This window comes from Miscanthus floridulus, chromosome 17, assembly GCF_019320115.1.
Source record: "Miscanthus floridulus cultivar M001 chromosome 17, ASM1932011v1, whole genome shotgun sequence".
NCBI classification, from domain to species: domain Eukaryota; kingdom Viridiplantae; phylum Streptophyta; class Magnoliopsida; order Poales; family Poaceae; genus Miscanthus; species Miscanthus floridulus.
Genome location: NC_089596.1, coordinates 66,358,034 through 66,374,310, shown reverse-complemented (window position 1 = coordinate 66,374,310; position 16,277 = coordinate 66,358,034). Strand labels below are relative to the sequence as shown.

General features: G+C 44.7%; 1 long non-coding RNA gene across 1 annotated transcript in view; it reads right to left on the bottom strand.

Moving 5' to 3' along the window:
* LOC136514997 (uncharacterized) overlaps positions 1-9,493 on the bottom strand; it is a 49,977-nt gene extending 40,484 nt beyond the window's left edge. The window contains exons 1-3 of the long non-coding RNA XR_010773920.1: positions 9,173-9,493; positions 6,569-6,653; positions 6,384-6,479 (exon numbers count right to left, since the gene is read on the bottom strand). This is a non-coding gene — a long non-coding RNA (uncharacterized lncRNA). The remainder of the gene's footprint in view (positions 1-6,383; positions 6,480-6,568; positions 6,654-9,172) is intronic.
* Between the last annotated feature and the right edge of the window lie 6,784 nt (positions 9,494-16,277).

Here is a 16,277-nt window from a genome sequence, read left to right as displayed (position 1 = left end):
ACACAAGGCAGTGGCATGGTTGAAATGGCCAGGAAATACAAACTCTCCATAACTATTTGCAACAAACATGGTAGCTTTGTGGATGTTCTCAACCCACCCCACCTGCATCACTATAAACATGGTACCATAAGAAGAATTATTCCAAATGATCTAAAGTAATTTCTTTGCAAACTATAAGATAGGTAGACACGTTACCAAAGTCCAAATTTGTGAGTGATGGGCTCCCTACTTCTTTTCCTCTAGCATTGTCCTACCCAATGTTGTCAACATCGAGCTCAGGGGCATCTTGACCCACGCAAGGGACCTTGAGGTGGCAGCGCTTCTCCTTGATGTGGTATGCTTGGTCTGTGAGGCACACATAGAGTCAGACTTTTCCTATGTTGTCTTCCATTGTTGGGCCTAGTTCTCGTGTTTGGATGACACTCACAGCATTATTGATCTCCTCATCAAAGAACCATAGACTAGAACTATTAGGACCCTTGGCAAAGCGCTCTCGTGCTTACTACATTAGGATCTGACATCTAGGTTGTTGCAACTTTTGAGTGAGAAGGATTCCCCCACCTCAACTATCGCTTGCCACTGGTCATGGTCGTTGAAGGTGGTGACGCTAATGAGCCATGTCTTATATTTTGCCACATAGGGCCTCTGTGACCAACCTTTGGCTCATGGCGACAATCCTTGTACCCTAGTTCACCCTTAGTGGGACCCTGTTCGACCACCTGTTGCCATGTGGCAGTCTCTACAAGGATGTTGGACCATGGGCTAGGCTCAATGTTCCATGCATCACCGTTGTTCTATGACTATTTGGGGGATATGTCTAACATTGATGGATTAATGGCTACCACCACTTTGTAAGTGTCATATTTCCTCATATTTCTAGTCAACCTACTTGGGAGGCACACTAGGAGACCTTTGTCCCCTATGTTGTGGAGATATGCCAATATCGATCGCACCACAATGTTGATTCTCTTGCTGTTATAGATACTAGAGCAACGCCCTCCAATCTTGCTCCATACATGGTCCCATATATAGAATTGGGCCCCTAGGTATATCCTTCCCACCTTTCCTTGATGGCAGATGGTCATGCTCTTGGGCCAAATGTATCTAGACTCATCACCCTATGATGCATTTTCAATTTCCTCTTTTGGGACTTGGTGGTGTCCCCAAATGAGTTGGAGACCCATAAGGCCTCCTCTAGTTAATATGGTATCCCATCCTTCGGTGATGGATGATCACTTCCTAGCAAAGGTTTGCAAAAATGGAGCAAGTGCAAAGTCACAAATGTCAAGACCAAACTTGTTGCCAAGGAGGTTCTTCATCATATGGAAATTGCAAGAGGTTTATGACCTCTCCCAAGGGGAAGAGTGGATGAGAAGGAAGCTGAAGCTTCATAGCCTAGGGTTATCTTCTCTTGAGTGCACCATAGCACATCTATGTTCTCGAGTGCTTTACCTTTGTGAGGGTGATGCAAATACATCCTTCTTCCACTCAGTTGTTGATGAGTGCCATCCGTTGTTCTTGGCAAGCACTATTGTCCTTCAAGAGTTACTCCTGAGGTCACTTGCTTAAGGCCATTGTAGCCACATCCCTTCTACCAATTCTGTATGGACGAGTCCCAAGATATTAGGGCATGTATGTTTCCCATGATAAAGTAGACAAATAGGGAAGCATTAGGGAACTAGAGGGACAAAACAAAAGCAAACAAGCCAATAAAACCAATTCTACAACGAGTGGGACTCTGAGCTCTCCAAAATTATCTAGTTTTAGCTTAACTCTATTAACTAATGGATTCGCTAAGTGAATTCCTATCAGATATTGGATCTCCAATCCCCATCCCCATATAGAGAAAACTTCCAAATCCCTATCTTCGTCCTGACCATCAGGAAAGGGGATTTTCCTCTCATCATAATCCCCACTTCAATGATGAGGCCATGGAAGATTAGTGATGACAATTGTTAAGGAGGAGTATAGGGCTAAGATTCCTTTAGGGATTGCTTGGTTCTCACTGTTAAGGTATAATAGTCAATGGTATTAGTGTAATCCCCCAGTCTAGGGTTTCCCTCTTGTATCTCTCATGTACTTTATAAAGTTATCTTGAATGCTAAACCGTAAGCAGTTGGTCACCCATTGTTTAGCATTTAGGCCATTTAGACGGTGTTTAAATGGAGTTAAACGACATAACCGATTTTGTATAGTAAGTAGTAACACTAGAATATACAATTTTTATGTATGCAAAAGTCAAATATGTTAGAAAGTATACATATTGCACATGTAAAAAGTAAGTATTCTATAAATAATTCTTGTTGGAAGAAAACTAAATCCCACTCCACCTTCTACGCTTATGATGTTAATTATCTAGATATGGTAGTTGTAATCCTCCTATTTACTAAATGGTAAATTAAATGGCCATTTACCTCATTTAATCACATTTAACTCGATTATGTTTAGACTATTTAGATGGGTATAAATGGTCCAACAATTTAATTCACCATTTAGGGCCTAAATGACATGGGCAACCTTCATTTATCGTTCAAATAGACTAAATGATCGGTTAGGTGAATAGAATATATATAGTCGCCATTGGGCCTCAATACAATCATCCAATTCAGCCTCCCTTATTCGTAAGGTGGTATCATAGGTCTAGGTTTTGTGAACCGGCCACTACCCTCTCCCTACTATGCTCCCCCTAAGAGAATCCATCGCCACTCCTAAGGGTAGCTTTGTAGATCTTTTTTGTCCTGCAGCAGTGATCCATCTTCAAGACATCCACTCCTATTGTAGTGGGACTATCATGGGTTCGATTCCACAGCACTGATTAGTGATCTTAACGTGGGTTGACGCATGTGATTTCGGTGGCATAAGCACTTAAGACATAAAGGGTTTATCCTGATTCAAGCATATAATCCATACATCTAGCAGTGGTGTTCATCGTGTTAGAATGCTTAATCATGTTCTTACCATCGAGAGAGAGAAAGAGGTGGTAGGAGAGCGCTATGTTGGTGATCTAGGGTTTGATCGCTTGATCTGGGATCTGATCTCTTCTATAGGAGCTCATGCCTAGCCTTATATACTGGAGGGCACTGGGAGTACAAGGAAACAGAGCTCTATGTAGTTCTTTGGGTTTTATGTCCTGATCTTAGGTTGGCGGTAGTGTCAGGTGCTGTCCCTCGTCGATGTAGCCGATAGAACTTAATCATCCATGACACCCTTTGCTAGAGTTTAGATCATGCGTTAGAGCTAGAGTTGTCATTGTGTCGTGCCTAAATCCATCTTCCCCATGGTGTCTATCGCACGCTAAGGAAATAGCCTACATGTCAAAGGAGGCCTAGTGAGCCTAGGCATGTCCTTATAGTGGTCGAGCACCCATCCTTGTCGTGTTGCATCATGCCCCAAGCATGACCCAAAGTTGAGGCTAGCAGACATGGTCTCCCTAGGGCGAGGTGACAAGCACCCTATGGCTCTGCCTGTGTGTCAAGTTTAGAGCATCTGATAGATTTTGGTAGAATATTCATCATGTCGATCGAGGTGGGAAGCCTAGCCCGAGCAACGTGAGGGCCTTAGTGGTTCTCCTTGGTCGGCTGCAAGCTTCCAAGGTCGGGAGCCCCATGAGCCCAACCGAGCCCCTAAATGCGGACGATTTGGTCACAGTATTCGCTTGGCTTGTCCTCCGGGCGCTAAGCCTTTCTCTGAAGTGGCCCGCTTTAGGCCCGTTGGGCTTCTTTGATGATCTAGATTGTGCGCATGAGCGCACACGATGGGTGTAACCCTTGAACCCCTAGCTAGTTAGAAGAATCATTTAGGGGGTTAGCTGTATTGTATGGCATTAATCCTAGGGTTTAGGTAACCCTTGTTTGATATTCAATAGGGGACTCTGCCCTATCATAGATGCCCGCCCGTGCACTGCCTCGATTCCATGCCATCTATAGTTGTCATCCACACCATCTGTGCCATCATCTACGATGTGATCACCATTGGTCACCCTTCGCAGGCTGCCTAGTTATGGATTCACCCTTCGCATGCTTCTCAACTCCTTGTGGTCGACACACCAATTGTGGTATTCTCTATCTACCATCTTCATCCATGCAGGTGTGTAGGGCCGTTGTGAGTCTTCTCCACATAGAGGTGGGACCTTCATCTGTGTGGTGCTATCACAAGTCCTCATCCGCACTCTCCAGCAGCCTAGTCATGCGTGGCGTCGCTCTCTAGTGACCCAGTGGCCACTCGACCGTCTGCGTGGTCATATTCACCCATCCGCCTACCCATCTGCTGCTCTCGTCAAGTAGAGGCAGCGAGTCTTTTCCTTCAAAAACATGAGATACATATCACCCCTTTCTCCTCTAGTGTTTGTTTCTCCTCTATAGTAGCTCTACAAGCCTGTGTGTACTGAGATTTGGGTATTTCACTCTCCCTATCATATTGTTCTAATGCTGCAATTCATTCAAGAGGATAATAGTTCCATTTCAGAGTCTGTTGTTGCTAGTGTGTTTAAGCCATATTTCCTAAATTTTGTTGCATATATTGCATCGGACCATCGGTGTCCATCCAAATCCAGTTCTACACTCCTATAATTTGTCAAAGCAATGTGTGTCGACAAATTCATTATCAAACCAACCATTTTTTCTTCTTATTTGATTAGTTGAATCATGTTGATTTTGCTAATCATCATCATCATTGATGTGACTCTACCCTCTTGATCTCTTTCATAGCCATTTTGCTACATGTCATGATCAATGGTCATTTATTTGTCGTCATCACCATACTATCCTAATGGTGTTGTCTTGCAACAATAATCGATCTCTCTATTTTTCGATTGGCTTGAGTTGACACATCTCTATATTCTCATTGAGTTCAAAGTCTCCAAAGAGAGGTTCATAGTTGAAGTACTAATTGTGAAGACTTGAGGTATTTGTTGAAGTATGGGTTGTGAAGGCAGTATCCTCTTGTGGAGTTTATCGACATTGTTCAAAAGTTCCACGCTTCAATGACATCTTCCTTTTTGGATATTGGATGTATTAGTGTATTTTTTTAGACTATTGCATAGTAATAACTCTCTAAATGCAATGACATTGCATTCACATTGCATTTGTGAAGTGGTGTTAAAGTATAATAGTCAAGAGTATTAGTGTAATCTCCAAGTCTAGGGTTTTCCTCTTGTATCTCTCATGTACTCTATATATAGTCACCATTGGGCCTCGATACAATCACCAAATTTAGTCTGTCGTATTCGTAACACTTGCTTCTCTAGTACCTATCAAACATCATGGATGCATGGTGCGAAGCCATAGTGTGTACAACTCCCAATATGGAGCTTTAGTACCCACCGTCCACCATTCATCGTTGATGGCCGTTACCATTAGAGGTCAAGGTGACTACATCGACCGTAGTGGAAGTGCATGTCACAAACTTGAGCGCACGCCGATGGCTTGTAGGCCACCAAAGATGTAGCATCTTCTAGCCTCAAAGGATGAGAAGGTGGAACAAAGAAGAGACAAATTTGTGAATGCTACCATACAAACTAATGGGTATAAGACGAGAGGGGCCTATGAGACCTCATAAGTCCATGCTTGTGCGGTGTATGTTGTTTGCTCACATGTTGGCAATGGACTACTAGCGGCTAGTGGAGGAGTAGTTTGAATAGGATGTGGCAATCGGGTTTACCTGTGATGGGGCAAAAGATCGAACATTACTTGATGGGCCTCGGCTCCACACCATTTTCAATTAGGTAATATATGCAAATTGGCCTACATATCATATAAACAAGGCCCACGAGGAAAATGGGGATGGTACTGCTCCATCGATGAGGATAGATTTCCCTATTTGCGTAAGTGTGGGAATAAAACTCCCCCTCCCCATCCTCTAATAGGTGAATTCCCTGCAGGAAAATAGGAATTGGACCCCACTTGTCTTCCTATAGTCCCTCCAAGTTGTGTTGGAGCTAGTTTCTAATGACAGCTATGATTTTGCACTTTACTATGTCAAATTTAGATAGATACAGTAGAACTGAGTAATCAAACAATTTTAGTAATAAATTTGTGGCGATGGCTCTAAGAAAGATTGCTCAATGTTCGAAGTATCTTATTATCGAAAGATAAGCAGCTACAATGAAAACAAAAGTTATGTTTTGCAAGTTAATCTTATAGCCTAGTTATATTTTTCAAACAAAAGGCTCTACTAATGTAGGCTTTGTTCGGCTGCTCGTAAAGCGGCTTGTGCCAATTTATACGGCTGATTTGTTGGGAGAGAAAAATATTGTACCATAGCTTATAAGCCGGCTTATAATGGTAGCCGAACACTCACATAGATTTTTTAGCATCACATGATTGTGCCCATTAATAGCAAATTAAGTTTTCTTCAAGAAACTTGTATAAGGATTCAGGACTCACAGTATTCTGTCGCAAGGAATCATTCTGGTCTCTGGACTCATGGTTTGACGTTAACCACTTCTCATTCCATGAGAACCATATTAGTACTGATCCATCCTGAGGAATTGACATATATGTATAACATGAGAGAAGATGCCAGACTAAAAAAAAATATGTGATGAGGAAAATGAGAATAGAGCTCACACCGTAAAGTCCAAGAACACAAAATTTTGGCTTCCTTCTATGGCCAAATTCCAATAGGTATGCCCCTTTCTTGAGAACAATGATAACCTATAGAAATACCATGTAACGGTGAAGATTTCATCTAGCAACAGTGGAATGTAAAGGTGCAAATTCATGGAATAAAGAATGTGTTTTGAGTAATATGATCACCCATATTTTCATATACCCTGGCTTTGTAGCTTGAACTCAAGTTATAAAGTGGGAAAAATAACAACATGCTCTCTAGATAGCACCGCAAAAAAAAAAAGATTAGTGAAGACTTCTTTTCACACAAGGTTACCGATTTCTCAGAAGTTCCGGTGAAAATTCTCCTATTGCTTGTCCAGACAAATTTTGCAATAGAATATTCAGAACATTCTGGTTTTTGGAGCTGAAAAAATTTGGTGTAAATACTACACAAGACGTTGGAATTATGAAGACGTTGGTTCTTTGGATTTATTAGAAGGGTCTCTGATCTTTCATTAGCATAAATTTTGGACAAAAATCTACATTAGTACTACGGACAAGATTACTTCTGAAGTTGTGGTAGGAAAATAAAACAAACAAACAACAACATGATAGAATATGCAAGTAGTGTTTTCTAGTAACCAATACTCAACGTGACACTGCTAAAGCATAAACACCCAGGGGCTGAGCAATAACTGGTGCAGGGGGATGTAGCACCGGTTTTGCATCTACATCCGTTCCGGCTCATCGAGGAGCCATATTCCTGTGGTAGTACTAATCAATCCCACCACGCCAGTTCCGTTCTTGGAGCAGTCGCGAGTCATCAGCAACTTGATGCATCGCTAGCTATTGAGTAGATCGATAGATTGGACACACGTAAATGTTGTTGCTTCCGCTCCTCTTCCTTTCTTACTCCAGATTCCTCTGTTGTTTCTTTTCCTATTTTTCTCTACCATATTTAGGATCCGTGCTTATATAAAGTCAGTTCCTTTTTAAAAAAGACTAAGGATAATTAAAACTCAGGCTACACTTTTTCATATGCTGCTGAAAACCAGTACACCATATGATTTATTTAGAGGCTCAGCACTCGCGTTTTGGGCTCTCCCAGCACCGGATTTTTTTCATGGTTTCTTCCTCCTCTCAACGCGCCGCTGCAGCCCACCGCCCTACAGCCCACGGCCGTAGAGCTCCGGCAACAGACCCTACCGCCCGCGGCAACCTCCGTCTTCTCCTTCCCCCTCTTGCCGCCGCAATGGCCATGGATGCCCCTGTCCTGACCTGGTCCATTCGCCTCCTAAGCCGCCAGAACCCTAACTGCTGCCCTCCCGCCGTCCCCACCGTTGGCTAGCTGGCCTGCCTCTCCCCCGCTGGATTTGGAGAAAAAGAGAGGGAGAGGAAGAGAAGAGAAAAATCGAGTATTCCAACACTCAGAGTGTTGGATAGCATTCCTCTTTATTTAGAGGATGAGGAAAAAATATGAATAGCAATTTCAGAGATAAATTGTAAAAACCCGTTGCAACGCACATCGCACGGTCAAAGATCTATATCCATAAGAGAAAGATAGGGCCCAAATTCAAAATATAATCAATTCAGCACCAACTGTGTAGTCTAGCACCTCTTTCTAGCTTTTCGCCTCCGCCCGCTGTAACACCCCCGGACAAACAGAAAATAACGACTAGTTCCTCAGGGTAATAAGGGCGTGTTTACATTGTAAAGCTTCCTTTGGCTAGCTCAACTATGGTCAAGTAGCCAGTCCAAGAAATAGCTCACAAAAGCCTTTTCTTTTACTCCCTCCGTCCCATGGAAAGTATCGTTTTTTATTTTTAGACTTCTTATTTAACTGTTCATCTTATTCAAAAAATTTATGTAAATAATAAAATAAATAAATTACTATTAAAATATCTCTAATGATAAAATAAGTCATAACAAAATAAATAATATTTATATAAAAAATTTGAATAAGACAAACGGTCAAACAAGGAGTCTAAAAGTCAAAAACGACGCTTTCAATGGGACGGAGGGAGTAGTTATTATCGCCTTGCTTGGCAACCGAACTGATATTGTTTTTCTTTTCTTTTTTTTTGTTCTACCAAGTACCAAATCGCAGCCTTTGCTCGGCAAGGCTAGAATCATTCTTGCTTAGGATATACTGATGCAACCCACTGTTGGCCAGTCCTCTGAAAGCAGCTTTCACCCTACACACAACACCAGACCAGTCATCCGACGATGCGTTGCGGACCAGACTAGAGGAAAGCATTCGGTACCAAAGAATCCAATACTACTACAGTCTCTCCGCGGAAAACGGAACCAAGAAGCTACCAAATCCATGCCCCATGCCAACAGTTCAACTGTTGTATCTCTAATTGCTGGGAACTAACAGAAGCCCTGATCGACACCACTAGCTAGAGCAGAGTTGACGAACAGAAGCCCTACCACTATTACTAGAGCAGAATTCAGCGCCATAAAAAACGAAAGGGGAACACGTTGTCGAGAGCATCCATCGATTTCGTGACCCCCAAAAACAAGGAGCTAAGGAAAGAAAAAACGAGCATAGGCCGTGCCAGGAAGAATTCAACAGTATTTCGACGAGGCAAAGAGGAGCGGGCATCCAAGACGCAAACCTGATCGACTCGACGTCGCTCTCCATGGAGCCGGCAAGACCGACATGGATCTCGCGATGCATTCAGCATCTCCGCGGCGGCAGCCTTCCTCGTCCTCACCGCACCACCCAACGCGACAGCCGACCCTCGACATGGACCTGTCGACCCTCGTCGCGAAATCGGCGACGGCGAGAGGGCTAGGACATGGATGGGGATTAAGGAGTGTGGGATCCTAGCTCGAAGAAGAGAGGAGAGGGGTTTGACGAGGCTTGAGAGTGCGAGAAGAGAGAGAGTAGCACGAGGAGGGGAGGACAGGCGCTTTCTATCTCGTGGGCTTTTTGGCTGTTGCGGGAGTTTGTTGCTGCCTGCGTGCGCGGTGTGACTTTGTGCATTGCAGTGCTTGCGGGGCTTGGCTGTCTTTATGCAAGAGCCGTTGACAGCAAGGCAAGCCTCTTCTGTACCCGCCTGGTGGTGTGGCTGTGACCTGTGGGCTGTGGGCTGTGGTGGGCTGGCGTGCAAGGCGGACCGGCGCCACGAGGAGAGCTGGAGCAGTATCACTAAATTTTCACGAGATCTTTTAGATAGATATAAAATCCGGCCTCTGCATACACGTGAGATACATATATAGCCAAAAGATACACGAGTTCTTTGACTCAAAGCCTTAAACCTAAAGGAACCAAAAAACGACAAGAAGAGGGCTTAACAAGGACTAGAAAAACTAGAAGACTAGCTGCCGAATTTCTTTTTCGTCATTGCTTTCAACTTGTTTTGTCTTCACGAGAGATGGTGCCAAAGTACGGTGGCTGAGAGCATGAGAGCATGTTTAGCAACTCGGAGCCGTTCATTTAATCAGGTTGCCGAAACAAGCCCCAAGGATTGGAAGCATGAATAACAAAAGTACCTTTCCACGTCATCGCATATTCTTAGAAGTGCTTTCGCTTTAATCCGATTTCTGTACGACGAAGCAGCTTCTAGACTCTAATTATACACCTCAACTATCTTATAGATTTCGATTTCATGTTATGTTTTTTGTCTATCTACATATAAAAGAGGGAGGAGATGTGGAGAAAGAAAATTAAAATAGCTTTCTATGAAAAGCTAAACTGTAATGTTATATAAGAGAACGTCCCGTTATAATAACCGAGGATAAATTAAGCCGCGGATGGTAACTGATAGGGGAGCACGGTACACATGACTAAGTGAGTCCCCCAATGCAATAAAGAAATGAGTTTAGTCAGGTTTAGAGCTAGCAAATAATTACTAATTAGATAATTGAAGAAGTTATCTATTACCCTCTCTGTTCTAAAAAGATATGATTTTGAGATAGTGTTAAATAATATAATCTTAAATTTGATCAAATTATTATAAAAACATTAATACTTATACTACATAAGTATCCTTAGATTTGTCATAAGATATATTTATTATATTATATACATATTTAAAGTTATAAATGTTGATGCTATTTTCAATAAACTTTATTAAATTTAAGATAGTTTGACTAGACCATATCTACTATTGCATCTTTTTTTAAAACGAATTAGGCATAAGAACTATTGATTATATTAAAAATAAAAAGTTTAGACCTGTCGAAACAACATTACAACAATAAACCCCAGAGGAGTCAGTGACAATGATGACGACGACAGAAAGAAAAACAAACCAAAGCCACTACAAAGTAAAATGACGGGCATCGATAGCTAAATTGACAAGAACATAGAAGGCTCGTCATCAGCAGCGAATTCTAGTGAAGAGGCAAAGGGATCCCCGCCATAAGGTCCTAGAAAGCATGACCTTTTGTACACATGAGTGACTCGAAGAGATTCATTGGCAACAATTCTCTTTGATGCACTCTGCATATTCTTGAATTCTATCATCATTGAGCTTCATGTCATTCCCAACGATCCTAGTCTTTTAGAACTTTATACTTAGCAAGGCGAGCGCTTCGACAAATCGATGATTTGTCCTTAGACTTGCGATGTCGTGTTGTCTGTGGGGTCACTAGTGGTGTGGGGTGGACAGGCTGGCGGACTGGCCATCTTAACCTACAGAAAAAGACTAAGGTTTTGTTTAGTTTCTCCCCTAAAGTTTACTCTATATCACATCGGATGTTTGGACACATGCATAGAGTATTAAAATATAGACTAAAAATAACTAATTGCACAGATTATGACTAATTTGTGAGACAAATTTTTAAGCCTAATTAGCCTATGATTTGACAATGTGGTGCTATAGTGAACATGTGCTAATGACGGATTAATTAGGCTTAATAAATTCGTCTCGCGGATTACGGAGGACTTTTATAATTTGTTTTATTATTACTATCCGAACACCCCTACCCAACGTGACTTACTCCCTGAATTTAAACGGCACGGGTGACGCTGTGTTGCTTTTTGAACGGATCGTTTCATCAGGCACGGACGCACGACTATCCATCCGCATACAGTGAGCATATCTCCTACAATTACATTACAACTATAAAAAGAACAAAACTAAGACAACCGTTTCGTGCGACAATTGCTTCGGTCGTCGCTCTGCCCCGCCCCTGCGATCCCGCCCGCGCCCCCGCACGGACGCACTGCACCTCGGGCAGCCGGGGTTCGATTCCCACGCCCCGCGCCCTATTTTCTTCTATTCTGAAAAAAAACGTTGGGCTACCTGCCGACCGCATCTCCGCCCGTGGGGGAGGACACGGCTGCTGTCGCCCTGCACGGCCTCACGCGGGAGGAGCTCGCGACGGCGGTGTGGCCATGGAGAATGAGGAGCCCGTAGACTCGGTCTGCCTGCGTGCGATCTGCTCGTCGCTCGCTCGCCCACCCATTCTCGCACGGCGCTCCCTCGCTCGCCCACCCGGCCCTTCCCTGTGAGATCTCGCCCCCAATCATGCTCCCTCATGCCGCTTGCCGTGCGTGTCCGAGCACCTTACCCACGCTCACCCACACCACCGCGCCCGCGCGTCCCCCGTTTCCATCGTGACCACGCGCTCGCAGTCGCAATCGACTCTACCCGATCGAGTTCCCTGTCCCAACAAACCCTCACAAATCCTAGTTCCCCATCGCCGCCACCGTACACCGGAGCTCGAGCTCGCCACATGGGGAACGTTTGTTTCTACTTCGTTGAAGAGTACAAGCGGCCTCCTAGAGTGTCAGCGTCACCTGTGAAGCCGAACCTCAGTTAGCCACCAACCCAGAGGGAAACAAGGAGCCTGGACGCGTCATGGGCGCCACGGACCAGACCGAGCCTGAGCCAAGGAGAAGCAGCCGGGTCCGACGCGTCAGCGTGTGGCTCGGTGCGCGTGAGTGGGCGTGAATCATAGGACACACACAGTTGTGCCTGTGTGATTCACGCCGATGACCTAAGGCATGTATACATATGAACGGAGAGCTCAGAGAGAGGGAACAGAACATATGATGAACAAAACTGAATGCTAAGATTCCTCCTTCCGTCATCTGGCTTGTTCTTCTTCCAGCCTTCCCCATTCCCAATCCTTCCCTTCTCAGGTGCTAACAATTGGTATTCAGAGCCTTCCGATTCTCCTTCGCGTTACCTTTCTCTACTCTGATTCGCAACTTGCCATGGTTGGTAGATTTCGTCGCGCCACTGCTAGCTGCTGCTGCGTGATTGATTTCCATAAATCCCTGGATCCACGAATTGAGTCGAGAACACGTGACCTGGATTCCTCACCACCAAGGCCTCCAATCTGTTTCCACTATACTCGTTCCGCAAAACGTCGGGGCGCCATGAATCCGGATATCCAGCTCCTGTTGGCGGAGTTCTAGAAACTCGCCTCCGCACAAGCCGTCACCCAAAAGAAAATCGACGAGCAGATGGATCTCCTCGAGTGGCGATTCAGTGAAGCAGATGAAATCCTGGACAAGCGCTTCCAGGAGGCCGAAGCGGCGGTCGAGCAGCGGATCATCGACTCCGAACTTTGCCAGGATGCATGCCTCAGCTCCATTGAGAAGACCGCATCAGATCTCGCCTCTTAGCGCCAGGAACACGAAGGCATCATCGACGACCTCCGTCTTTGCATCGGCAAGCTCGACAAGTACTGGAACCAATCCATGATTGAGTCCGCCGCCGCTCACCTCGAGCCGGCTATCTTCACCGAGCCTCCAGTCAAGTCGAAGCAGCACGCCGCATCTGCATCTGCTGGCTACAAGGCTGCTCAGCCCAATGGGCACGGCGTCGATCCTCACCACCAGGAGAATGAGTTTGGGGTTGTCACAACCTATACTCATTCCCCGATCACGGGTATGGACAACTCTACAAATCACCCTAAGTTTCATGGCACTGCATATGACTTAGTGTTATCCCGCAATCGCCCACCTGAGACCCACCGTAACCCCACCGACAAGCTTCCCAAAATGACCTTCCCAACCTTTGATGGCACTGACCTTAAACTATGGATTACGTGCGCTAAAGATTACTTTGACATGTACTCTATTGATCCCTCAGTCTGGATTCAGTGCTCACGCATGCAATTCCTTGGCCCTGCCAAATGCTGGATCCAATTAGTTACTAACAAACTGAAAACCATGACCTGGTCTGAATTTTGTCAAGCCTTACATACCCATTTTGATCGCGATCAACATGAGTACCTCCTTCGCAAGATGAACCGCATCCGCCAAACTTCTTATGTGCAAGATTATGTTGATCAATTTTCTGAACTTGTTGACCAGCTCACAGCCTATGATTCCTCCACAAATGCTCTGCATTACATCACTTGTTTCCTAGATGCTCTTTTCTCTGAAGAACCAGTAGATGATATGACAAAAGATGGCACTAAGGGATCTGAGCCAGAAGAAACTTGTTACTGCTTATCTTCTAACACTATAGCACAACCGGGGGTAAAGACCTTACAATTTCAAGGCATGTTTCAACAGCAGCCAGTCTTGATTCTCCTGGATTCAGGTAGCTCCACATCATTTATCAGCCAGCACCTACTTTCTCAACTATCAGTTATTCCAGTTAAGTGTCCTTCACTAGCTGTCAAAGTAGCCAATGGTGAGTTCATGCAGTGTTCTGCACAATTGCCAGCAGCATTATGGACTATTCAACAGCACCAGTTTATTCATGATTTCAAGGTTTTTCCCATCACACACTATGACATGATCCTTGGCATGGATTGGCTACAACTCTTCAGTCCAATGAAGGTGGATTGGTTGCATCGCTGGTTGGTCATTCCTTATAAAGGTACAACGGTCTGGTTACAAGGCACTCCATTGTTAGAGGCTCCTAGGGATGATGAGTTGTTGGTGCACATATGCAGTATCACTCCACAACCCCCTGCCACCGAGGGTCAGTTACCTCCAGCCATCAGTGTCTTACTAAATGACTTTCCTTCAGTTGTTTCTCCACCTGACCAACTACCACCTAAGAGAGCATGTGATCATGTGATACCATTGATTGAAGGGGCTAGGCGTGTCACAGTTTAGCCATACCGTTACTCACCAGCACTCAAGGATGAAATTGAATCTCAGGTTGACTCTATGCTGCAACAGGGCATAATACAACCCAGCACTTCACCATTCAATTCACCTATATTGCTGGTACGCAAAAAAGATGGTTCCTGGAGATTCTGTGTGGACTATCACTGCCTCAATGCCTTGACTGTCAAGACTGCATTTCCTATCCCAGTGTTTGAGCAACTCATGGATGAGCTAGCCGGTGCTCGGTATTTCTCTACTCTGGATCTCCTGTCTGGCTATCACCAGATAAGGTTACGTGAAGGTGAAGAGCATAAGACAGCGTTCTCCACTCATGTGGGTCATTATGAATTCAAGGTTGTCGCCTTTGGCCTTTCTGGTGCGCCTAGCACTTTCCAAGGCGCCATGAACAGTACTCTGAAACCTTGCCTCCGCCGGTGTGCTATTGTTTTCTTCGATGATATACTCATTTACAGCAAGTCTTTTGAGGAGCATCTCGACCATCTACGTCTAGTTTTTTCCCTGCTAGCCCAAGATCAGTGGCACATCAAGCTGTCTAAATGTAAGTTTGCATAGACTGAGATTTCTTATTTGGGCCATGTCATTAGTGCTAACGGTGTAGCGATAGACCCAGCTAAGATTGAGGTAGTGGTTTCTTGGCCAATGCCGACTATGGTCAAGGAACTTCGTAGCTTTCTCGGATTTGCCGGTTTCTACCGCCGTTTCATTAGACATTATGCGGTCATTTCCAAGCCACTGACATCGTTGTTGAAGAAGCACTCACTGTTTGTGTGGTCTACTGAACATGAGATAGCATTCTAATCTCTGAAGAAATGTTTGAGTTCTGCTCTAGTGCTGGCACTACCTGATTTCAAGCGACAATTCTGTATTGAGATAGATGCTTCTCACTATGGGGTTGGTGCGGTACTCCTTCAGGATGGGCATCCTCTCGCGTTCCTCAGTCGAGCTCTAGGACCCAAGAATCAAGGGTTGTTAGCCTACGAGAAAGAGTACATGGCTATCATCATTGTTGTTGATCAGTGGCGTTCATATCTGCAGCTGGGTGAGTTTGTCATTTTTACCGATCACAAAAGCCTCATTCATTTGAGTGATCAGCGCCTTCACACTGCTTGGCAATAGAAGGTTTTCACTAAGTTGCTGGGTTCGCAATACAGAATAGTGTATAAACCGGGAACTGACAATCGGGTTGCAGATGCACTGTCTCGCATAGGGCACCCAGAGGAGCTGTCTGCCGTTTCAGCACCAGTACCTTCCTGGCTTGACGCCATCATCCACAGTTACACTTCTGATGCTCGGGCTCAACAATTGATGACTAAGTTAGTTGTCTCTGCCACCTCTGAACCAAACTTCTCTCTGCACCAAGGGCTCCTTCGATACAAGGGTCATATTTGGGTTGGTTCAGATGACTTTCTCCAACAAAAGATTATCACAGCCTTCCATTCTTCACTAGTGGGTGGTCATTCGGGCTTCCCTACCACCTACAGACGACTCAAGCATCTCTTTGCCTGGACGGGTCTGAAATCATCAGTTCATCAGTTTGTGACTGTCTGTCCTATGTGTCAGCAAGCCAAGCCCGATCACGCCAAGTACCCCGGTCTACTTCAACCTTTACCAGTTCCCAGTATGGCCTAGCAAAGCATTTCAATGGACTTTGTGGAGGGCCTTCCACTGTCGGG